This window comes from Hypomesus nipponensis, chromosome 1 (assembly GCF_054491055.1).
Source record: "Hypomesus nipponensis isolate SF chromosome 1, ASM5449105v1, whole genome shotgun sequence".
Taxonomy (NCBI): Eukaryota; Metazoa; Chordata; class Actinopteri; order Osmeriformes; family Osmeridae; genus Hypomesus; species Hypomesus nipponensis.
The window spans coordinates 3817867-3836364 of NC_140361.1; the positions used below are offsets into that span (position 1 = coordinate 3817867).

General features: G+C 40.9%; 64 non-coding genes across 64 annotated transcripts; all 64 read left to right on the forward strand.

The window, feature by feature from the left end:
• Positions 1-5730: 5730 nt before the first annotated feature.
• trnac-gca (transfer RNA cysteine (anticodon GCA)) lies at positions 5731-5802 on the forward strand. Its single transcript has one exon. It is a non-coding gene; the product is annotated as a tRNA-Cys (tRNA).
• A 128-nt stretch (positions 5803-5930) lies between these two features.
• trnac-gca (transfer RNA cysteine (anticodon GCA)) lies at positions 5931-6002 on the forward strand. Its single transcript has one exon. It is a non-coding gene; the product is annotated as a tRNA-Cys (tRNA).
• A 127-nt stretch (positions 6003-6129) lies between these two features.
• Positions 6130-6201, forward strand: trnac-gca (transfer RNA cysteine (anticodon GCA)). Its single transcript has one exon. It is a non-coding gene; the product is annotated as a tRNA-Cys (tRNA).
• A 128-nt stretch (positions 6202-6329) lies between these two features.
• trnac-gca (transfer RNA cysteine (anticodon GCA)) lies at positions 6330-6401 on the forward strand. The gene has a single exon. It is a non-coding gene; the product is annotated as a tRNA-Cys (tRNA).
• Positions 6402-6528: 127 nt separating this feature from the next.
• Positions 6529-6600, forward strand: trnac-gca (transfer RNA cysteine (anticodon GCA)). The gene has a single exon. It is a non-coding gene; the product is annotated as a tRNA-Cys (tRNA).
• Positions 6601-6733: 133 nt separating this feature from the next.
• Positions 6734-6805, forward strand: trnac-gca (transfer RNA cysteine (anticodon GCA)). Its single transcript has one exon. It is a non-coding gene; the product is annotated as a tRNA-Cys (tRNA).
• Positions 6806-6933: 128 nt separating this feature from the next.
• Positions 6934-7005, forward strand: trnac-gca (transfer RNA cysteine (anticodon GCA)). The gene has a single exon. It is a non-coding gene; the product is annotated as a tRNA-Cys (tRNA).
• A 127-nt stretch (positions 7006-7132) lies between these two features.
• Positions 7133-7204, forward strand: trnac-gca (transfer RNA cysteine (anticodon GCA)). The gene has a single exon. It is a non-coding gene; the product is annotated as a tRNA-Cys (tRNA).
• A 128-nt stretch (positions 7205-7332) lies between these two features.
• On the forward strand, positions 7333-7404 carry trnac-gca (transfer RNA cysteine (anticodon GCA)). Its single transcript has one exon. It is a non-coding gene; the product is annotated as a tRNA-Cys (tRNA).
• A 133-nt stretch (positions 7405-7537) lies between these two features.
• trnac-gca (transfer RNA cysteine (anticodon GCA)) lies at positions 7538-7609 on the forward strand. Its single transcript has one exon. It is a non-coding gene; the product is annotated as a tRNA-Cys (tRNA).
• A 133-nt stretch (positions 7610-7742) lies between these two features.
• Positions 7743-7814, forward strand: trnac-gca (transfer RNA cysteine (anticodon GCA)). Its single transcript has one exon. It is a non-coding gene; the product is annotated as a tRNA-Cys (tRNA).
• A 128-nt stretch (positions 7815-7942) lies between these two features.
• Positions 7943-8014, forward strand: trnac-gca (transfer RNA cysteine (anticodon GCA)). Its single transcript has one exon. It is a non-coding gene; the product is annotated as a tRNA-Cys (tRNA).
• A 128-nt stretch (positions 8015-8142) lies between these two features.
• trnac-gca (transfer RNA cysteine (anticodon GCA)) lies at positions 8143-8214 on the forward strand. Its single transcript has one exon. It is a non-coding gene; the product is annotated as a tRNA-Cys (tRNA).
• A 133-nt stretch (positions 8215-8347) lies between these two features.
• On the forward strand, positions 8348-8419 carry trnac-gca (transfer RNA cysteine (anticodon GCA)). Its single transcript has one exon. It is a non-coding gene; the product is annotated as a tRNA-Cys (tRNA).
• Positions 8420-8546: 127 nt separating this feature from the next.
• On the forward strand, positions 8547-8618 carry trnac-gca (transfer RNA cysteine (anticodon GCA)). Its single transcript has one exon. It is a non-coding gene; the product is annotated as a tRNA-Cys (tRNA).
• Positions 8619-8745: 127 nt separating this feature from the next.
• Positions 8746-8817, forward strand: trnac-gca (transfer RNA cysteine (anticodon GCA)). Its single transcript has one exon. It is a non-coding gene; the product is annotated as a tRNA-Cys (tRNA).
• Positions 8818-8950: 133 nt separating this feature from the next.
• trnac-gca (transfer RNA cysteine (anticodon GCA)) lies at positions 8951-9022 on the forward strand. Its single transcript has one exon. It is a non-coding gene; the product is annotated as a tRNA-Cys (tRNA).
• Positions 9023-9150: 128 nt separating this feature from the next.
• Positions 9151-9222, forward strand: trnac-gca (transfer RNA cysteine (anticodon GCA)). Its single transcript has one exon. It is a non-coding gene; the product is annotated as a tRNA-Cys (tRNA).
• A 127-nt stretch (positions 9223-9349) lies between these two features.
• trnac-gca (transfer RNA cysteine (anticodon GCA)) lies at positions 9350-9421 on the forward strand. Its single transcript has one exon. It is a non-coding gene; the product is annotated as a tRNA-Cys (tRNA).
• Positions 9422-9549: 128 nt separating this feature from the next.
• Positions 9550-9621, forward strand: trnac-gca (transfer RNA cysteine (anticodon GCA)). The gene has a single exon. It is a non-coding gene; the product is annotated as a tRNA-Cys (tRNA).
• Positions 9622-9754: 133 nt separating this feature from the next.
• Positions 9755-9826, forward strand: trnac-gca (transfer RNA cysteine (anticodon GCA)). The gene has a single exon. It is a non-coding gene; the product is annotated as a tRNA-Cys (tRNA).
• Positions 9827-9953: 127 nt separating this feature from the next.
• Positions 9954-10025, forward strand: trnac-gca (transfer RNA cysteine (anticodon GCA)). Its single transcript has one exon. It is a non-coding gene; the product is annotated as a tRNA-Cys (tRNA).
• Positions 10026-10158: 133 nt separating this feature from the next.
• Positions 10159-10230, forward strand: trnac-gca (transfer RNA cysteine (anticodon GCA)). Its single transcript has one exon. It is a non-coding gene; the product is annotated as a tRNA-Cys (tRNA).
• A 128-nt stretch (positions 10231-10358) lies between these two features.
• Positions 10359-10430, forward strand: trnac-gca (transfer RNA cysteine (anticodon GCA)). The gene has a single exon. It is a non-coding gene; the product is annotated as a tRNA-Cys (tRNA).
• A 133-nt stretch (positions 10431-10563) lies between these two features.
• Positions 10564-10635, forward strand: trnac-gca (transfer RNA cysteine (anticodon GCA)). The gene has a single exon. It is a non-coding gene; the product is annotated as a tRNA-Cys (tRNA).
• A 128-nt stretch (positions 10636-10763) lies between these two features.
• trnac-gca (transfer RNA cysteine (anticodon GCA)) lies at positions 10764-10835 on the forward strand. The gene has a single exon. It is a non-coding gene; the product is annotated as a tRNA-Cys (tRNA).
• A 133-nt stretch (positions 10836-10968) lies between these two features.
• On the forward strand, positions 10969-11040 carry trnac-gca (transfer RNA cysteine (anticodon GCA)). The gene has a single exon. It is a non-coding gene; the product is annotated as a tRNA-Cys (tRNA).
• Positions 11041-11167: 127 nt separating this feature from the next.
• On the forward strand, positions 11168-11239 carry trnac-gca (transfer RNA cysteine (anticodon GCA)). The gene has a single exon. It is a non-coding gene; the product is annotated as a tRNA-Cys (tRNA).
• A 133-nt stretch (positions 11240-11372) lies between these two features.
• On the forward strand, positions 11373-11444 carry trnac-gca (transfer RNA cysteine (anticodon GCA)). Its single transcript has one exon. It is a non-coding gene; the product is annotated as a tRNA-Cys (tRNA).
• A 133-nt stretch (positions 11445-11577) lies between these two features.
• On the forward strand, positions 11578-11649 carry trnac-gca (transfer RNA cysteine (anticodon GCA)). The gene has a single exon. It is a non-coding gene; the product is annotated as a tRNA-Cys (tRNA).
• A 127-nt stretch (positions 11650-11776) lies between these two features.
• trnac-gca (transfer RNA cysteine (anticodon GCA)) lies at positions 11777-11848 on the forward strand. The gene has a single exon. It is a non-coding gene; the product is annotated as a tRNA-Cys (tRNA).
• Positions 11849-11981: 133 nt separating this feature from the next.
• On the forward strand, positions 11982-12053 carry trnac-gca (transfer RNA cysteine (anticodon GCA)). The gene has a single exon. It is a non-coding gene; the product is annotated as a tRNA-Cys (tRNA).
• Positions 12054-12180: 127 nt separating this feature from the next.
• Positions 12181-12252, forward strand: trnac-gca (transfer RNA cysteine (anticodon GCA)). The gene has a single exon. It is a non-coding gene; the product is annotated as a tRNA-Cys (tRNA).
• Positions 12253-12379: 127 nt separating this feature from the next.
• On the forward strand, positions 12380-12451 carry trnac-gca (transfer RNA cysteine (anticodon GCA)). Its single transcript has one exon. It is a non-coding gene; the product is annotated as a tRNA-Cys (tRNA).
• A 132-nt stretch (positions 12452-12583) lies between these two features.
• trnac-gca (transfer RNA cysteine (anticodon GCA)) lies at positions 12584-12655 on the forward strand. Its single transcript has one exon. It is a non-coding gene; the product is annotated as a tRNA-Cys (tRNA).
• Positions 12656-12782: 127 nt separating this feature from the next.
• trnac-gca (transfer RNA cysteine (anticodon GCA)) lies at positions 12783-12854 on the forward strand. The gene has a single exon. It is a non-coding gene; the product is annotated as a tRNA-Cys (tRNA).
• A 127-nt stretch (positions 12855-12981) lies between these two features.
• On the forward strand, positions 12982-13053 carry trnac-gca (transfer RNA cysteine (anticodon GCA)). Its single transcript has one exon. It is a non-coding gene; the product is annotated as a tRNA-Cys (tRNA).
• Positions 13054-13181: 128 nt separating this feature from the next.
• On the forward strand, positions 13182-13253 carry trnac-gca (transfer RNA cysteine (anticodon GCA)). The gene has a single exon. It is a non-coding gene; the product is annotated as a tRNA-Cys (tRNA).
• A 127-nt stretch (positions 13254-13380) lies between these two features.
• trnac-gca (transfer RNA cysteine (anticodon GCA)) lies at positions 13381-13452 on the forward strand. Its single transcript has one exon. It is a non-coding gene; the product is annotated as a tRNA-Cys (tRNA).
• A 127-nt stretch (positions 13453-13579) lies between these two features.
• Positions 13580-13651, forward strand: trnac-gca (transfer RNA cysteine (anticodon GCA)). The gene has a single exon. It is a non-coding gene; the product is annotated as a tRNA-Cys (tRNA).
• A 127-nt stretch (positions 13652-13778) lies between these two features.
• On the forward strand, positions 13779-13850 carry trnac-gca (transfer RNA cysteine (anticodon GCA)). The gene has a single exon. It is a non-coding gene; the product is annotated as a tRNA-Cys (tRNA).
• A 128-nt stretch (positions 13851-13978) lies between these two features.
• On the forward strand, positions 13979-14050 carry trnac-gca (transfer RNA cysteine (anticodon GCA)). The gene has a single exon. It is a non-coding gene; the product is annotated as a tRNA-Cys (tRNA).
• A 127-nt stretch (positions 14051-14177) lies between these two features.
• On the forward strand, positions 14178-14249 carry trnac-gca (transfer RNA cysteine (anticodon GCA)). Its single transcript has one exon. It is a non-coding gene; the product is annotated as a tRNA-Cys (tRNA).
• Positions 14250-14376: 127 nt separating this feature from the next.
• Positions 14377-14448, forward strand: trnac-gca (transfer RNA cysteine (anticodon GCA)). Its single transcript has one exon. It is a non-coding gene; the product is annotated as a tRNA-Cys (tRNA).
• Positions 14449-14575: 127 nt separating this feature from the next.
• On the forward strand, positions 14576-14647 carry trnac-gca (transfer RNA cysteine (anticodon GCA)). The gene has a single exon. It is a non-coding gene; the product is annotated as a tRNA-Cys (tRNA).
• A 128-nt stretch (positions 14648-14775) lies between these two features.
• Positions 14776-14847, forward strand: trnac-gca (transfer RNA cysteine (anticodon GCA)). Its single transcript has one exon. It is a non-coding gene; the product is annotated as a tRNA-Cys (tRNA).
• A 127-nt stretch (positions 14848-14974) lies between these two features.
• trnac-gca (transfer RNA cysteine (anticodon GCA)) lies at positions 14975-15046 on the forward strand. Its single transcript has one exon. It is a non-coding gene; the product is annotated as a tRNA-Cys (tRNA).
• A 127-nt stretch (positions 15047-15173) lies between these two features.
• trnac-gca (transfer RNA cysteine (anticodon GCA)) lies at positions 15174-15245 on the forward strand. Its single transcript has one exon. It is a non-coding gene; the product is annotated as a tRNA-Cys (tRNA).
• A 127-nt stretch (positions 15246-15372) lies between these two features.
• Positions 15373-15444, forward strand: trnac-gca (transfer RNA cysteine (anticodon GCA)). Its single transcript has one exon. It is a non-coding gene; the product is annotated as a tRNA-Cys (tRNA).
• Positions 15445-15572: 128 nt separating this feature from the next.
• Positions 15573-15644, forward strand: trnac-gca (transfer RNA cysteine (anticodon GCA)). The gene has a single exon. It is a non-coding gene; the product is annotated as a tRNA-Cys (tRNA).
• Positions 15645-15771: 127 nt separating this feature from the next.
• Positions 15772-15843, forward strand: trnac-gca (transfer RNA cysteine (anticodon GCA)). Its single transcript has one exon. It is a non-coding gene; the product is annotated as a tRNA-Cys (tRNA).
• A 133-nt stretch (positions 15844-15976) lies between these two features.
• trnac-gca (transfer RNA cysteine (anticodon GCA)) lies at positions 15977-16048 on the forward strand. Its single transcript has one exon. It is a non-coding gene; the product is annotated as a tRNA-Cys (tRNA).
• A 132-nt stretch (positions 16049-16180) lies between these two features.
• trnac-gca (transfer RNA cysteine (anticodon GCA)) lies at positions 16181-16252 on the forward strand. The gene has a single exon. It is a non-coding gene; the product is annotated as a tRNA-Cys (tRNA).
• Positions 16253-16379: 127 nt separating this feature from the next.
• Positions 16380-16451, forward strand: trnac-gca (transfer RNA cysteine (anticodon GCA)). Its single transcript has one exon. It is a non-coding gene; the product is annotated as a tRNA-Cys (tRNA).
• A 128-nt stretch (positions 16452-16579) lies between these two features.
• On the forward strand, positions 16580-16651 carry trnac-gca (transfer RNA cysteine (anticodon GCA)). The gene has a single exon. It is a non-coding gene; the product is annotated as a tRNA-Cys (tRNA).
• Positions 16652-16778: 127 nt separating this feature from the next.
• Positions 16779-16850, forward strand: trnac-gca (transfer RNA cysteine (anticodon GCA)). The gene has a single exon. It is a non-coding gene; the product is annotated as a tRNA-Cys (tRNA).
• A 127-nt stretch (positions 16851-16977) lies between these two features.
• trnac-gca (transfer RNA cysteine (anticodon GCA)) lies at positions 16978-17049 on the forward strand. The gene has a single exon. It is a non-coding gene; the product is annotated as a tRNA-Cys (tRNA).
• Positions 17050-17176: 127 nt separating this feature from the next.
• trnac-gca (transfer RNA cysteine (anticodon GCA)) lies at positions 17177-17248 on the forward strand. The gene has a single exon. It is a non-coding gene; the product is annotated as a tRNA-Cys (tRNA).
• A 127-nt stretch (positions 17249-17375) lies between these two features.
• On the forward strand, positions 17376-17447 carry trnac-gca (transfer RNA cysteine (anticodon GCA)). Its single transcript has one exon. It is a non-coding gene; the product is annotated as a tRNA-Cys (tRNA).
• A 132-nt stretch (positions 17448-17579) lies between these two features.
• Positions 17580-17651, forward strand: trnac-gca (transfer RNA cysteine (anticodon GCA)). The gene has a single exon. It is a non-coding gene; the product is annotated as a tRNA-Cys (tRNA).
• Positions 17652-17778: 127 nt separating this feature from the next.
• Positions 17779-17850, forward strand: trnac-gca (transfer RNA cysteine (anticodon GCA)). The gene has a single exon. It is a non-coding gene; the product is annotated as a tRNA-Cys (tRNA).
• Positions 17851-17977: 127 nt separating this feature from the next.
• On the forward strand, positions 17978-18049 carry trnac-gca (transfer RNA cysteine (anticodon GCA)). Its single transcript has one exon. It is a non-coding gene; the product is annotated as a tRNA-Cys (tRNA).
• A 128-nt stretch (positions 18050-18177) lies between these two features.
• trnac-gca (transfer RNA cysteine (anticodon GCA)) lies at positions 18178-18249 on the forward strand. The gene has a single exon. It is a non-coding gene; the product is annotated as a tRNA-Cys (tRNA).
• Positions 18250-18376: 127 nt separating this feature from the next.
• Positions 18377-18448, forward strand: trnac-gca (transfer RNA cysteine (anticodon GCA)). Its single transcript has one exon. It is a non-coding gene; the product is annotated as a tRNA-Cys (tRNA).
• Positions 18449-18498: the final 50 nt, after the last annotated feature.

The following is an 18498-nucleotide window of genomic DNA, read 5'->3' on the forward strand; positions in this document are numbered from 1 at the left end:
GTTAATTGGACTAATACTTATGCCACTACCCCTATATGTACATTTGGCAATACCCCTATTTGTATGTTACTTTGGATAATGTTAGTGTACAGGTGATAGTTTCAGAACTGATGCAAGAACTCATGGATCATTATGTAAGTGCTTATTCATTGACCCAGACACATTCCCTGACGTAAACTCAAATTAAGATCCCCAGAGTGTGATGATGTGACTTAAATTAAAAATGTTTTATCACAAGCTCACAAACGCAACAACGTAAAACCAAGCATGATCATAAAGTATCCCAGATCCCAGAAGAACATGCACACGAGACTTCCTGGAGATCACAGCTATACCAGCATGCCACATGGTCTTCCTGAATGGGCTTGGAGGAAGTCCCGAGAGTGTCCGAGCATGTCTGTAACCCTCCTGATCCCCTCTCTGTGACTCTCTCATTGTTTTTGGCAGAGCAGCTGTGCTGAGATTTAGATATCATCATTCAGGCAGGCAGATAGGACATCAAGACCTGTCCCCAAGGGAGTCTGGGAAGCACGAAAAATGGAATGTGAGATGTGTTTGTCCGACACAATTTGATAAAGAGTCCATATCTTAGTGACAGCAAAATGTCTCCCAAATGACTCTCTTCTAGCGTGCGCTGGCTGCCTGACTGTGTAGATTACAGTTTAAAAAGCTGATGTGCTACCTTGCTTCTATATCTCTTGCTTTATTCTTAGGTAATTTTTTGTTTACCCTAAAAAGTCTAGTTGTTTTCAAGTATATTTGTTTTCTTTTACATGGGGCTTTATTTAACCTCTGGTTATTGCCTTTATTTCCTGGCTGCTTATTTGCATCTACGTGATTTGGGCCTGGGAGTACTGAAGGGAATGTTGGAGGAGAAACTTGTCAGAAGGGAATCCAAATCAATTTGTCAGGTTACGACGGAGGAGCCTTGTTTTTGGATTGTTTGATTAAAAAGCAAAAGTTTTCTCAGGTGACTGACAGGGCAGCTGGGGTAGTTACATGGAGATTTGGGAAGGCAGAGCAGCGTTGTGTCAACATTCCCGTCCCTGCAGCAACCATCCATTATCGGGAATCTCATTTTAGTTTTCTGATGTGGTATATGTGTTGTGCAGAGACCACAGAAACATCCGGAATTTGGCTCAGTCCTATACTCTCTGGAAGGCGTGCTTAGTCATCGTTATCATTCATAATTATTGTGTTTCATTAGTCTCACTGATCAATAGCAAGTTGAAAAGTGGTGTGAGTGTGTAGTGAAAGCAGGGCTGGCGTTGAGTAAGGTCAAATGTTCAGATGTGTATCTACTACCAAGGAGAGCAATTAAAGTGAATTCCTCTCTGGATTTGATCCTGGTTTTAAATGTCTCAATATTTCCTTTTAAACAGTTGTGGAAGTAGATTACTAACATATGTTTTCACTCAATTTAACCAACTGCAGAAACAGTTTGTTCTGCTTTGATGCAGTGCACTTATACATTTCTGTATTTGTCAAGAAACATATGTGCCATTGTGTACTGCATACTGAACCAAATAACTGTATTAAACTCAAGACCATATTTACACAGATTCCTAAAGAAAAGTGATTATATAACCAAACATGTTTAAATAGTTGGTTGGTTTCTTGTTTGGCGTATATTGGAGTTGTACATTTGATAAATACCCAACATTTAACCTACTGTTAGTAGTACTAATATTACTCTGGAGGAGCTTGACTTTAAAATAGAAAAACAATTTATTATTGACAGTGTGTGATTAATGCGTCTTGAACCAATAGCTCATGAAAGGGGTTCTGTGCATTTCAAATGAGCCATCTCATTGGTTAAGACCTAAATCAGGGCCTTACTCATGAAGCTTTCTCCTGTCAACACATCCCAGACCACAACACAGTGTGTTTGATCTGTCTGAAGCAATCTTATTGGCACTTAGTGTACACTGACCTTATGTTTAGCATGCTCATAAATATATTAATGTTATGTCCAGTTTGATGTAACTTTTACCTTCGGGACGCAGGTACATGATGCCACGGATGAGGACAAAGAAATGGCATCACATCCTTTGTCCGAAGAAGTATTCAGCTGCTCAATGAAATCAGATAATTTTTTCATCCTTTCTGTCACTCTGCCCTTTACATTGTACTGGACCTGCTGACATTCTTAAGTTATTCCTGCGATGCCTTCAGTTGTATCTTCGTATTATTTGTTTTTTGAATTTATTGTCTCGCTGTGCTTTTTAATAATTGCTTTATGTCCACTTTACTGTCCTGTCTGCAGTGTTGAATGTATCTCTGTTTTTAAGCTCTTGGTGCAGAACAAATTCCCCACAGGGCAATAAAGGTTTTCATTCTTTCATATTCAGTTTTATGCTGTGTTTATACCCATGTTGCAATCTTCATATTTTTAGTGTGTCATAATAATGGTTGGCAAGTTGGCTAATGGTCATTTGAGGGGGTGTTGTGCCTGTTGTGATAGATATCCACCTTTTCTCTCCCTGCCCCCCTCCTCCATCTCCACACCCTGACCTACACTACCCTACCCACGCCTTCCTCTCTCCCACTCTACATCCTACCCTACCCCTGTCCACCTCTCTCCCTCCTCCCCCTACCCCACCCATCCACCCTCCATCCGCACCCTACCCCTGCCTTCCTCTCTCCCACCATACCCCCTCTCCTACCCCTGCCCCCTCCATCACCCCGCCACACCCTGCCCCATTCCCTACTACCCCTCCACCTCCACATTCTGCCCTCTTACCCCGGCCCCCCCCCAGCACCCCTTCACACCCTACCCTTGCCCCCACTTCTTCTCCCCATAATGGGGAAGGATCCCCTTCAAGGCTGTGAACCCACACGCCGCTCCAGTGTGCCTTCATGCCTGTTGACTTCAGAGGGCTCTGATGTCATAATGAAGGGCCAGAGGCTTTGATATGGCTCCTCGACAATTTCATGCTCTCAATGTTTCAGATATAGTAAGAACGTCGGCTGGCAGGTACAGTAGAAATCTGAGTTTTATTGCCCCTGGCCGGGGGATTACCCTGCCTGTGGGGAAGAGGGGGTGGCAGTAGCCCTCCCTCCCTCCTTCTTTTGAACCTCCAATCCACATTTCTCACGCCATGCAGTCCGACAGCAAGGCCAAAATGCTGCTTACAACAGCTATGTATCAGTACCGTTTAGGGTGTGGTGCTATTTGCACATCTAAGGGTATTAAAATGGATCACTCATTAATTTACAGGATTAGAGTTGGATATGTGATCATGAATGTTTTCAAGAAGGAGGTTTATATCAGGTGATGGTAAAAGGGAGAATGTGAGGAAGTGATGATTATGAAGAATGCTTTTAAAATGCAACTATGCATGAAAACGTATACGTAAGTATATATAGTATTTACTGTATGCATACAGAAGGAGGTCATAAAAGGCAGAAAAGAAAGAAACAGAAGAAAAAAATATGAAATTAAGCATCACGCTTTATTCAGGAGCTTCCCCTGCCTGTAGATTTACAAGACGTTCTAAAGAACTTCCAACTCCCTCACATTTACATTTAGCAGACACTCTTATCCAGAGCGACTTAAAGTAAGTACAGGGACATTCCCCCCGTGGCAAATAGGGTGAAGTGCCTTGCAGAAGGACACGTCATTTTTTTTTGCACAGCCAGGAATCAAACCTGCAACCTTCTGTTTCGTAGCCCAATTTCCTAACAGCTCAGCCTTCTGACTCCCTTTGGATATGACAGATGTTGGCTAACAGAGAGGAGAAAGTAAATATGAATACTTGTGAGTAGAGCTCAAGCCCAATATAGGAGACACATGTTCAATGTCTGTCTCTCCACATAGATCTTTATTACATCAAACGGGCTGTTAGACGTCAAGACAATAGCAGCAACAAAGGCTAAGTTATTTCCTGTAATACCTTAATGATGTAATGTATTTTGCCATCAACTTGGGGGGAGTAGCAATCAGTTGAAATATGACATTCTTGCATGATTCCTGGAGGAAATCTTCAGCCTGCAACGCAACTTGACAGGGGTACAAATTTATCATTTGCTTTACGATATCCCCAAAATCAGTTCAGAATGCCTTTAAACACAAAAACAGGAGAGTGGTGTGGAGACACATGTGAAGCGTCTGTTAGCCAAGGTTCTCCCCGTGGAACATAAATTCTGAAGTTCCAGAGCAGGACATGGCTATAGTGGGACCATACTGTATTGATAAAGAGCAGTTTTCAGTCCTTGCTAATGGTTAGAGCAATAACAGTGGACTGATTTACCTTTTGAACTCAGAAACTGAATTCTTCGTGAGGGTTTTCCAACTTGGGTTTGCAATGAAGCAGTTTTTCTCTATGGCCTTCTTGCAAAAACAGTGACACAAACCAAACAACAGTAGACTTCACATCTAGGAAAAAATACAACACAGCTAACTGCACATCTCTTTTTATGAACAATAAGATTATCTGATGGATGGGTCTCTGGGGATTGCAAATATATCCAAGCAATTATAGCCTGTCTCTTCCACCAAGCAGTGTCAAATGACACTTTCATTAGATAAGATTAGATACGGACAGGAGAAATTACAGGGCATTATGACACTCTGTGCCTCAAGGATGCGGTACTAAGAGAAGGTTTGACAAGCAATGACAGATGTGTAAAGACTCTGAATATGAAAGCCCATTGTTGCAACTGGTTTATACTGCTGCGCTTACATTTCCTTCCACTATTATTTTCCTCACTCTTTTTTTATTGTTTAAAGAAAACTTTGTATGATACAGTAAAGGATAACAGCAAAGTTTGATTTCCCCATGGTGAGTGATTTATGAATGCTGCATAAGGTTGCCAACCCATGTTGGCAAGCGTGTTCTTTTAAAGCAGTTTACCCTTACAGAAACTCAGATCTGGGAAGACTAAATAATCAAATGAGCAAAAAAAGAACAGATCCCAAACAGATGTTCAGATGGATTAAACAGCAAAACTTTTCCCTTTTTTTTTTTGACCGGATATGTGCATTTCAATTAGCTGTCAACAGGCAGAGAGCTGCTGACAGGGGATTTGCAGTGCAGTTAGGTTGAATATTTACTAGGAATCTGGCATGGGGAGTCTATCTCCTAGCAACAATTTTATCAGGTCAAAGTGTTTCAGAAGCAATTACAATTGTATGTGGGGAATTACTGAGGTTCTGAAAGGTTTGATATCCAAAATGTAAGGGTTTAAAGTGTGGCTTTATTGATGTGTTGCTTTTGGGAAGAGGAAAGAAAATTCTTTAATCAGAAGACGTTTTATTTCATAAGAAAAACATGTAGGAAGATAAAAGGCTTCAGATCAGACACTGATGCTTTTGGTAGACTGTAAATGTGGAGATGATTCTTCCTTTTAAATGAATGTGGACATAGAGCTTGGAAATGAAAAAAGCCACCAAACTCCACTACTGCTGCGATACGTATAGTCCACATATCGATACTTCAAATTACAGTCTTATGAAGAGTTTGTAGTCTCGCATAATATCTCCACGACTTCTCAACTAAAAACTTTCGTTTGAAAATATTTTTAAAACCTTTCGAAACTTTTTTTTATAACTTTTTAAAAACCTTTAAAAGCTTTTTCTAGAATTTTTCTTTTTTGAAAAAATATTTTCCACAACTTTTTTCCAAAACATTTAAAACCGTGAGAAACTTTTTTACGACAGACACCATGAATTGGGTGATATCATCTCTACACCTTCTCCTCGTTTCAGTGTAGGTTGGAATCCACATAGGGGGTATAGCTCAGTGGTAGAGCATTTGACTGCAGATCAAGAGGTCCCAGGTTCAAATCCTAGTGCCCCCTATACTGTACATTGACATAGTCAGTGTTTTCAGTGCTTTAGAAGAAGATTTCAAGTCTTCTGAAAACTTTGTAGTCAGGTATTATCTCTACACCTTCGGGTCATTTCATTATGAATTGGATGTCACATAGGGGGTATAGCTCAGTGGTAGAGCATTTGACTGCAGATTAAGAGGTCCCAGGTTCAAATCCTAGTGCCCCCTATACTGTACATTGTCAGTGTTTTCAATGCTTTAGAAGAAGATTTCAAACGATAGTCTTCTGAGATTTTGCAGTCAGGTATTATCCCTACACATTCTCCACGATTCATTATAACCTGGAGTCCATGTAGGGGGTATAGCTCAGTGGTAGAGCATTTGACTGCAGATCAAGAGGTCCCAGGTTCAAATCCTAGTGCCCCCTATACTGTACAATAACATAGTCAGTGTTTTCAGTACTTTAGAAGAAGATTTCAAGTCTTCTGAAAACTTTGTAGTCGGGTATTATCTCTACACCTTCGAGTCATTTCATTATGAATTGGATGTCACATAGGGGGTATAGCTCAGTGGTAGAGCATTTGTCTGCAGATCAAGAGGTCCCAGGTTCAAATCCTAGTGCCCCCAATACTGTACATTGTCAGTGTTTTCAATGCTTTAGAAGAAGATTTCAAACGATAGTCTTCCGAGATTTTGCAGTCAGGTATTATCTCTACACATTCTCATTAATTCATTATATCGTGGAGTCCACGTAGGGGGTATAGCTCAGTGGTAGAGCATTTGACTGCAGATCAAGAGGTCCCAGGTTCAAATCCTAGTGCCCCCTATACTGTACATTGATATTGTCAGTGTTTTCAGTGCTTTAGAAGAAGATTTCAAACGACAGTCTTCTGAGATTTTGCAGTCAGGTATTATCTCTACACATTCTCCACGATTCATTATAACCTGGAGTCCATGTAGGGGGTATAGCTCAGTGGTAGAGCATTTGACTGCAGATCAAGAGGTCCCAGGTTCAAATCCTAGTGCCCCCCATACTGTACAATAACATAGTCAGTGTTTTCAGTACTTTAGAAGAAGATTTCAAGTCTTCTGAAAACTTTGTAGTCGGGTATTATCTCTACACCTTTGAGTCATTTCATTATGAATTGGATGTCACATAGGGGGTATAGCTCAGTGGTAGAGCATTTGACTGCAGATCAAGAGGTCCCAGGTTCAAATCCTAGTGCCCCCTATACTGTACATTGTCAGTGTTTTCAATGCTTTAGAAGACGATTTCAAACGACAGTCTTCTGAGATTTTGCAGTCAGGTATTATCTCTACAGATTCTCCACGATTCATTATAACCTGGAGTCCATGTAGGGGGTATAGCTCAGTGGTAGAGCATTTGACTGCAGATCAAGAGGTCCCAGGTTCAAATCCTAGTGCCCCCTATACTGTACAATAACATAGTCAGTGTTTTCAGTACTTTAGAAGAAGATTTCAAGTCTTCTGAAAACTTTGTAGTCGGGTATTATCTCTACACCTTCGAGTCATTTCAATATGAATTGGATGTCACATAGGGGGTATAGCTCAGTGGTAGAGCATTTGACTGCAGATCAAGAGGTCCCAGGTTCAAATCCTAGTGCCCCCTATACTGTACATTGATATTGTCAGTGTTTTCAGTGCTTTAGAAGAAGATTTCAAACGACAGTCTTCTGAGATTTTGCAGTCAGGTATTATCTCTACACATTCTCCTCAATTCATTATATCGTGGAGTCCACATAGGGGGTATAGCTCAGTGGTAGAGCATTTGACTGCAGATCCAGAGGTCCCAGGTTCAAATCCTAGTGCCCCCTATGCTGTACATTGATATTGTCAGTGTTTTCAGTGCTTTAGAAGAAGATTTCAAACGACAGTCTTCTGAGATTTTGCAGTCAGGTATTATCTCTACACATTCTCCACGATTCATTATAACCTGGAGTCCATGTAGGGGGTATAGCTCAGTGGTAGAGCATTTGACTGCAGATCAAGAGGTCCCAGGTTCAAATCCTAGTGCCCCCCATACTGTACAATAACATAGTCAGTGTTTTCAGTACTTTAGAAGAAGATTTCAAGTCTTCTGAAAACTTTGTAGTCGGGTATTATCTCTACACCTTCGAGTCATTTCATTATGAATTGGATGTCACATAGGGGGTATAGCTCAGTGGTAGAGCATTTGACTGCAGATCAAGAGGTCCCAGGTTCAAATCCTAGTGCCCCCTATACTGTACAATAACATAGTCAGTGTTTTCAGTACTTTAGAAGAAGATTTCAAGTCTTCTGAAAACTTTGTAGTCGGGTATTATCTCTACACCTTCGAGTCATTTCAATATGAATTGGATGTCACATAGGGGGTATAGCTCAGTGGTAGAGCATTTGACTGCAGATCAAGAGGTCCCAGGTTCAAATCCTAGTGCCCCCTATACTGTACATTGACATTATCAGTGTTTTCAATGCTTTAGAAGAAGATTTCAAACGACAGTCTTCTGAGATTTTGCAGTCAGGTATTATCTCTACACATTCTCCTCAATTCATTATATCCTGGAGTCCAAGAAGGGGGTATAGCTCAGTGGTAGAGCATTTGACTGCAGATCAAGAGGTCCCAGGTTCAAATCCTAGTGCCCCCTATACTGTACATTGTCAGTGTTTTCAATGCTTTAGAAGAAGATTTCAAACGACAGTCTTCTGAGATTCTGCAGTCAGGTATTATCTCTACACATTCTCCTCAATTCATTATATCCTGGAGTCCATGTAGGGGGTATAGCTCAGTGGTAGAGCATTTGACTGCAGATCAAGAGGTCCCAGGTTCAAATCCTAGTGCCCCCTATACTGTACATTGTCAGTGTTTTCAATGCTTTAGAAGAAGATTTCAAACAATAGTCTTCTGAGATTTTGCAGTCAGGTATTATCTCTACACATTCTCCTTAATTCATTATATCGTGGAGTCCACGTAGGGGGTAAAGCTCAGTGGTAGAGCATTTGACTGCAGATCCAGAGGTCCCAGGTTCAAATCCTAGTGCCCCCTATACTGTACATTGATATTGTCAGTGTTTTCAGTGCTTTAGAAGAAAATTTCAAACGACAGTCTTCTGAGATTTTGCAGTCAGGTATTATCCCTACACATTCTCCACGATTCATTATAACCTGGAGTCCATGTAGGGGGTATAGCTCAGTGGTAGAGCATTTGACTGCAGATCAAGAGGTCCCAGGTTCAAATCCTAGTGCCCCCCATACTGTACAATAACATAGTCAGTGTTTTCAGTACTTTAGAAGAAGATTTCAAGTCTTCTGAAAACTTTGTAGTCGGGTATTATCTCTACACCTTCGAGTCATTTCATTATGAATTGGATGTCACATAGGGGGTATAGCTCAGTGGTAGAGCATTTGACTGCAGATCAAGAGGTCCCAGGTTCAAATCCTAGTGCCCCCTATACTGTACATTGTCAGTGTTTTCAATGCTTTAGAAGACGATTTCAAACGACAGTCTTCTGAGATTTTGCAGTCAGGTATTATCTCTACACATTCTCCATGATTCATTATAACCTGGAGTCCATGTAGGGGGTATAGCTCAGTGGTAGAGCATTTGACTGCAGATCAAGAGGTCCCAGGTTCAAATCCTAGTGCCCCCTATACTGTACAATAACATAGTCAGTGTTTTCAGTACTTTAGAAGAAGATTTCAAGTCTTCTGAAAACTTTGTAGTCGGGTATTATCTCTACACCTTCGAGTCATTTCAATATGAATTGGATGTCACATAGGGGGTATAGCTCAGTGGTAGAGCATTTGACTGCAGATCAAGAGGTCCCAGGTTCAAATCCTAGTGCCCCCTATACTGTACATTGACATTATCAGTGTTTTCAATGCTTTAGAAGAAGATTTCAAACGACAGTCTTCTGAGATTTTGCAGTCAGGTATTATCTCTACACATTCTCCTCAATTCATTATATCCTGGAGTCCAAGAAGGGGGTATAGCTCAGCGGTAGAGCATTTGACTGCAGATCAAGAGGTCCCAGGTTCAAATCCTAGTGCCCCCTATACTGTACATTGTCAGTGTTTTCAATGCTTTAGAAGAAGATTTCAAACGACAGTCTTCTGAGATTCTGCAGTCAGGTATTATCTCTACACATTCTCCTCAATTCATTATATCCTGGAGTCCATGTAGGGGGTATAGCTCAGTGGTAGAGCATTTGACTGCAGATCCAGAGGTCCCAGGTTCAAATCCTAGTGCCCCCTATACTGTACATTGATATTGTCAGTGTTTTCAGTGCTTTAGAAGAAAATTTCAAACGACAGTCTTCTGAGATTTTGCAGTCAGGTATTATCCCTACACATTCTCCACGATTCATTATAACCTGGAGTCCATGTAGGGGGTATAGCTCAGTGGTAGAGCATTTGACTGCAGATCAAGAGGTCCCAGGTTCAAATCCTAGTGCCCCCTATACTGTACAATAACATAGTCAGTGTTTTCAGTACTTTAGAAGAAGATTTCAAGTCTTCTGAAAACTTTGTAGTCGGGTATTATCTCTACACCTTCGAGTCATTTCATTATGAATTGGATGTCACCAAGGGGGTATAGCTCAGTGGTAGAGCATTTGACTGCAGATCAAGAGGTCCCAGGTTCAAATCCTAGTGCCCCCTATACTGTACATTGATATTGTCAGTGTTTTCAGTGATTTAGAAGAAGATTTCAAACGACAGTCTTCTGAGATTTTGCAGTCAGGTATTATCCCTACACATTCTCCACGAATCATTATAACCTGGAGTCCATGTAGGGGGTATAGCTCAGTGGTAGAGCATTTGACTGCAGATCAAGAGGTCCCAGGTTCAAATCCTAGTGCCCCCTATACTGTACAATAACATAGTCAGTGTTTTCAGTACTTTAGAAGAAGATTTCAAGTCTTCTGAAAACTTTGTAGTCGGGTATTATCTCTACACCTTCGAGTCATTTCATTATGAATTGGATGTCACATAGGGGGTATAGCTCAGTGGTAGAGCATTTGACTGCAGATCAAGAGGTCCCAGGTTCAAATCCTAGTGCCCCCTATACTGTACATTGATATTGTCAGTGTTTTCAGTGCTTTAGAAGAAGATTTCAAACGACAGTCTTCTGAGATTCTGCAGTCAGGTATTATCTCTACACATTCTCCTCAATTCATTATATCCTGGAGTCCATGTAGGGGGTATAGCTCAGTGGTAGAGCATTTGACTGCAGATCAAGAGGTCCCAGGTTCAAATCCTAGTGCCCCCTATACTGGACATTATCAGTGTTTTCAATGCTTTAGAAGAAGATTTCAAACGACATTCTTCTGAGATTTTGCAGTCCGGTATTATCTCTACACATTCTCCTCGATTCATTATAACTTGGAGTCCATGTAGGGGGTATAGCTCAGTGGTAGAGCATTTGACTGCAGATCAAGAGGTCCCAGGTTCAAATCCTAGTGCCCCCTATACTTTACATTGACATTGTCAGTGTTTTCAATGCTTTAGAAGAAGATTTCAAACGATAGTCTTTTGAGATTTTGCAGTCAGGTATTATCTCTACACATTCTCCTTAATTCATTATATCCTGGAGTCCACGTAGGGGGTATAGCTCAGTGGTAGAGCATTTGACTGCAGATCAAGAGGTCCCAGGTTCAAATCCTAGTGCCCCCTGTACTGTACATTGACATTACCAGTGTTTTCAATGCTTTAGAAGAAGATTTCAAACGACAGTCTTCTGAGATTTTGCAGTCAGGTATTATCTCTACACATTCTCCACGATTCATTATAACCTGGAGTCCATGTAGGGGGTATAGCTCAGTGGTAGAGCATTTGACTGCAGATCAAGAGGTCCCAGGTTCAAATCCTAGTGCCCCCTATTCTGTACATTGTCAGTGTTTTCAATGCTTTAGAAGAAGATTTCAAACGACAGTCTTCTGAGATTTTGCAGTCAGGTATTATCTCTACACATTCTCCTCAATTCATTATAACCTGGAGTCCATGTAGGGGGTATAGCTCAGTGGTAGAGCATTTGACTGCAGATCAAGAGGTCCCAGGTTCAAATCCTAGTGCCCCCTGTACTGTACATTGACATTACCAGTGTTTTCAATGCTTTAGAAGAAGATTTCAAACGACAGTCTTCTGAGATTTTGCAGTCAGGTATTATCTCTACACATTCTCCACGATTCATTATAACCTGGAGTCCATGTAGGGGGTATAGCTCAGTGGTAGAGCATTTGACTGCAGATCAAGAGGTCCCAGGTTCAAATCCTAGTGCCCCCTATACTTTACATTGACATTGTCAGTGTTTTCAGTACTTTAGAAGAAGATTTCAGTCTTCTGAAAACTTTGTAGTCAGGTATTATCTCTACACATTCTCCTCAATTCATTATAACCTGGAGTCCATGTAGGGGGTATAGCTCAGTGGTAGAGCATTTGACTGCAGATCAAGAGGTCCCAGGTTCAAATCCTAGTGCCCCCTATACTGTACATTGACATTGTCAGTGTTTTCAGTACTTTAGAAGAAGATTTCAGTCTTCTGAAAACTTTGTAGTCAGGTATTATCTCTACACATTCTCCTTAATTCATTATATCCTGGAGTCCATGTAGGGGGTATAGCTCAGTGGTAGAGCATTTGACTGCAGATCAAGAGGTCCCAGGTTCAAATCCTAGTGCCCCCTATACTGTACAATAACATAATCAGTGTTTTTTTTTAGTACTTTAGAAGAAGATTTCAAGTCTTCTGAAAACTTTGTAGTCGGGTATTATCTCTACACCTTCGAGTCATTTCATTATGAATTGGATGTCACATAGGGGGTATAGCTCAGTGGTAGAGCATTTGACTGCAGATCAAGAGGTCCCAGGTTCAAATCCTAGTGCCCCCTATACTGTACATTGTCAGTGTTTTCAATGCTTTAGAAGAAGATTTCAAACGATAGTCTTCTGAGATTTTGCAGTCAGGTATTATCTCTACACATTCTCCTCAATTCATTATAACCTGGAGTCCATGTAGGGGGTATAGCTCAGTGGTAGAGCATTTGACTGCAGATCAAGAGGTCCCAGGTTCAAATCCTAGTGCCCCCTATACTGTACATTGTCAGTGTTTTCAATGCTTTAGAAGAAGATTTCAAACGACAGTCTTCTGAGATTTTGCAGTCAGGTATTATCTCTACACATTCTCCACGATTCATTATAACCTGGAGTCCATGTAGGGGGTATAGCTCAGTGGTAGAGCATTTGACTGCAGATCAAGAGGTCCCAGGTTCAAATCCTAGTGCCCCCTATACTGTACAATAACATAGTCAGTGTTTTCAGTACTTTAGAAGAAGATTTCAAGTCTTCTGAAAACTTTGTAGTCGGGTATTATCTCTACACCTTCGAGTCATTTCATTATGAATTGGATGTCACATAGGGGGTATAGCTCAGTGGTAGAGCATTTGACTGCAGATCAAGAGGTCCCAGGTTCAAATCCTAGTGCCCCCTATTCTGTACATTATCAGTGTTTTCAATGCTTTAGAAGAAGATTTCAAACGACAGTCTTCTGAGATTTTGCAGTCAGGTATAATCTCTACACATTCTCCTCAATTCATTATATCCTGGAGTCCAAGTAGGGGGTATAGCTCAGTGGTAGAGCATTTGACTGCAGATCAAGAGGTCCCAGGTTCAAATCCTAGTGCCCCCTATACTGTACATTGTCAGTGTTTTCAATGCTTTAGAAGAAGATTTCAAACGACAGTCTTCTGAGATTTTGCAGTCAGGTATTATCTCTACACATTCTCCTCAATTCATTATAACCTGGAGTCCATGTAGGGGGAATAGCTCAGTGGTAGAGCATTTGACTGCAGATCAAGAGGTCCCAGGTTCAAATCCTAGTGCCCCCTATACTGTACATTGACATTGTCAGTGTTTTCAGTACTTTAGAAGAAGATTTCAGTCTTCTGAAAACTTTGTAGTCAGGTATTATCTCTACACATTCTCCTTAATTCATTATATCCTGGAGTCCATGTAGGGGGTATAGCTCAGTGGTAGAGCATTTGACTGCAGATCAAGAGGTCCCAGGTTCAAATCCTAGTGCCCCCTATACTGTACAATAACATAGTCAGTGTTTTCAGTACTTTAGAAGAAGATTTCAAGTCTTCTGAAAACTTTGTAGTCGGGTATTATCTCTACACCTTCGAGTCATTTCATTATGAATTGGATGTCACATAGGGGGTATAGCTCAGTGGTAGAGCATTTGACTGCAGATCAAGAGGTCCCAGGTTCAAATCCTAGTGCCCCCTATTCTGTACATTATCAGTGTTTTCAATGCTTTAGAAGAAGATTTCAAACGACAGTCTTCTGAGATTTTGCAGTCAGGTATAATCTCTACACATTCTCCTCAATTCATTATATCCTGGAGTCCAAGTAGGGGGTATAGCTCAGTGGTAGAGCATTTGACTGCAGATCAAGAGGTCCCAGGTTCAAATCCTAGTGCCCCCTATACTGTACATTGTCAGTGTTTTCAATGCTTTAGAAGAAGATTTCAAACGACAGTCTTCTGAGATTTTGCAGTCAGGTATTATCTCTACACATTCTCCTCAATTCATTATAACCTGGAGTCCATGTAGGGGGAATAGCTCAGTGGTAGAGCATTTGACTGCAGATCAAGAGGTCCCAGGTTCAAATCCTAGTGCCCCCTATACTGTACATTGACATTGTCAGTGTTTTCAGTACTTTAGAAGAAGATTTCAGTCTTCTGAAAACTTTGTAGTCAGGTATTATCTCTACACATTCTCCTTAATTCATTATATCCTGGAGTCCATGTAGGGGGTATAGCTCAGTGGTAGAGCATTTGACTGCAGATCAAGAGGTCCCAGGTTCAAATCCTAGTGCCCCCTATACTGTACAATAACATAGTCAGTGTTTTCAGTACTTTAGAAGAAGATTTCAAGTCTTCTGAAAACTTTGTAGTCGGGTATTATCTCTACACCTTCGAGTCATTTCATTATGAATTGGATGTCACATAGGGGGTATAGCTCAGTGGTAGAGCATTTGACTGCAGATCAAGAGGTCCCAGGTTCAAATCCTAGTGCCCCCTATTCTGTACATTATCAGTGTTTTCAATGCTTTAGAAGAAGATTTCAAACGACAGTCTTCTGAGATTTTGCAGTCAGGTATAATCTCTACACATTCTCCTCAATTCATTATATCCTGGAGTCCAAGTAGGGGGTATAGCTCAGTGGTAGAGCATTTGACTGCAGATCAAGAGGTCCCAGGTTCAAATCCTAGTGCCCCCTATACTGTACATTGTCAGTGTTTTCAATGCTTTAGAAGAAGATTTCAAACGACAGTCTTCTGAGATTTTGCAGTCAGGTATTATCTCTACACATTCTCCTCAATTCATTATAACCTGGAGTCCATGTAGGGGGAATAGCTCAGTGGTAGAGCATTTGACTGCAGATCAAGAGGTCCCAGGTTCAAATCCTAGTGCCCCCTATACTGTACATTGACATTGTCAGTGTTTTCAGTACTTTAGAAGAAGATTTCAGTCTTCTGAAAACTTTGTAGTCAGGTATTATCTCTACACATTCTCCTTAATTCATTATATCCTGGAGTCCATGTAGGGGGTATAGCTCAGTGGTAGAGCATTTGACTGCAGATCAAGAGGTCCCAGGTTCAAATCCTAGTGCCCCCTATACTGTACAATAACATAGTCAGTGTTTTCAGTACTTTAGAAGAAGATTTCAAGTCTTCTGAAAACTTTGTAGTCGGGTATTATCTCTACACCTTCGAGTCATTTCATTATGAATTGGATGTCACATAGGGGGTATAGCTCAGTGGTAGAGCATTTGACTGCAGATCAAGAGGTCCCAGGTTCAAATCCTAGTGCCCCCTATTCTGTACATTATCAGTGTTTTCAATGCTTTAGAAGAAGATTTCAAACGACAGTCTTCTGAGATTTTGCAGTCAGGTATAATCTCTACACATTCTCCTCAATTCATTATATCCTGGAGTCCAAGTAGGGGGTATAGCTCAGTGGTAGAGCATTTGACTGCAGATCAAGAGGTCCCAGGTTCAAATCCTAGTGCCCCCTATACTGTACATTTACATTGACATTGTCAGTGTTTTCAGTACTTTAGAAGAACTTTTCAGTCTTCTGAAAACTTTGTAGTCAGGTATTATCTCTACACATTCTCCTTAATTCATTATATCCTGGAGTCCATGTAGGGGGTATAGCTCAGTGGTAGAGCATTTGACTGCAGATCAAGAGGTCCCAGGTTCAAATCCTAGTGCCCCCTATACTGTACAATAACATGGTCAGTGTTTTTTTGTTGTACTTTAGAAGAAGATTTCAAGTCTTCTGAAAACTTTGTAGTCGGGTATTATCTCTACACCTTCGAGTCATTTCATTATGAATTGGATGTCACATAGGGGGTATAGCTCAGTGATAGAGCATTTGACTGCAGATCAAGAGGTCCCAGGTTCAAATCCTAGTGCCCCCTATACTGTACATTGTCAGTGTTTTCAATGCTTTAGAAGAAGATTTCAAACGACAGTCTTCTGAGATTTTGCAGTCAGGTATTATCTCTACACATTCTCCACGATTCATTATAACCTGGAGTCCATGTAGGGGGTATAGCTCAGTGGTAGAGCATTTGACTGCAGATCAAGAGGTCCCAGGTTCAAATCCTAGTGCCCCCTATACTGTACAATAACATAGTCAGTGTTTTCAGTACTTTAGAAGAAGATTTCAAGTCTTCTGAAAACTTTGTAGTCGGGTATTATCTCTACACCTTCGAGTCATTTCATTATGAATTGGATGTCACATAGGGGGTATAGCTCAGTGGTAGAGCATTTGACTGCAGATCAAGAGGTCCCAGGTTCAAATCCTAGTGCCCCCTATACTGTACATTGTCAGTGTTTTCAATGCTTTAGAAGAAGATTTCAAATGACAGTCTGCTGAGATTTTGCAGTCAGGTATTATCTCTACACATTCTCCTCAATTCATTATAACCTGGAGTCCATGTAGGGGGTATAGCTCAGTGGTAGAGCATTTGACTGCAGATCAAGAGGTCCCAGGTTCAAATCCTAGTGCCCCCTGTACTGTACATTGACATTGTCAGTGTTTTCAGTACTTTAGAAGAAGATTTCAGTCTTCTGAAAACTTTGTAGTCAGGTATTATCTCTACACATTCTCCTTAATTCATTATATCCTGGAGTCCATGTAGGGGGTATAGCTCAGTGGTAGAGCATTTGACTGCAGATCAAGAGGTCCCAGGTTCAAATCCTAGTGCCCCCTATACTGTACATTGACATTGTCAGTGTTTTCAGTACTTTAGAAGAAGATTTCAGTCTTCTGAAAACTTTGTAGTCAGGTATTATCTCTACACATTCTCCTCAATTCATTATAACCTGGAGGCCATGTAGGGGGTATAGCTCAGTGGTAGAGCATTTGACTGCAGATCAAGAGGTCCCAGGTTCAAATCCTAGTGCCCCCTATACTGTACATTGACATTGTCAGTTTTTTCAGTACTTTAGAAGAAGATTTCAGTCTTCTGAAAACTTTGTAGTCAGGTATTATCTCTACACATTCTCCTTAATTCATTATATCCTGGAGTCCATGTAGGGGGTATAGCTCAGTGGTAGAGCATTTGACTGCAGATCAAGAGGTCCCAGGTTCAAATCCTAGTGCCCCCTATACTGTACAATAACATAATCAGTGTTTTTTTTTAGTACTTTAGAAGAAGATTTCAAGTCTTCTGAAAACTTTGTAGTCGGGTATTATCTCTACACCTTCGAGTCATTTCATTATGAATTGGATGTCACATAGGGGGTATAGCTCAGTGGTAGAGCATTTGACTGCAGATCAAGAGGTCCCAGGTTCAAATCCTAGTGGCCCCTTTACTGTACATTGTCAGTGTTTTCAATGCTTTAGAAGAAGATTTCAAACGATAGTCTTCTGAGATTTTGCAGTCAGGTATTATCTCTACACATTCTCCTCAATTCATTATAACCTGTAGTCCATGTAGGGGGTATAGCTCAGTGGTAGAGCATTTGACTGCAGATCAAGAGGTCCCAGGTTCAAATCTTAGTGCCCCCTATACTGTACATTGTCAGTGTTTTCAATGCTTTAGAAGAAGATTTCAAACGATAGTCTTCTGAGATTTTGCAGTCAGGTATTATCTCTACACATTCTCCACGATTCATTATAACCTGGAGTCCATGTAGGGGGTATAGCTCAGTGGTAGAGCATTTGACTGCAGATCAAGAGGTCCCAGGTTCAAATCCTAGTGCCCCCTATACTGTACAATAACATAGTCAGTGTTTTCAGTACTTTAGAAGAAAATTTCAAGTCTTCTGAAAACTTTGTAGTCGGGTATTATCTCTACACCTTCGAGTCATTTCATTATGAATTGGATGTCACATAGGGGGTATAGCTCAGTGGTAGAGCATTTGACTGCAGATCAAGAGGTCCCAGGTTCAAATCCTAGTGCCCCCTATACTGTACATTGTCAGTGTTTTCAATGCTTTAGAAGAAGATTTCAAATGACAGTCTGCTGAGATTTTGCAGTCAGGTATTATCTCTACACATTCTCCTCAATTCATTATAACCTGGAGTCCATGTAGGGGGTATAGCTCAGTGGTAGAGCATTTGACTGCAGATCAAGAGGTCCCAGGTTCAAATCCTAGTGCCCCCTGTACTGTACATTGACATTGTCAGTGTTTTCAGTACTTTAGAAGAAGATTT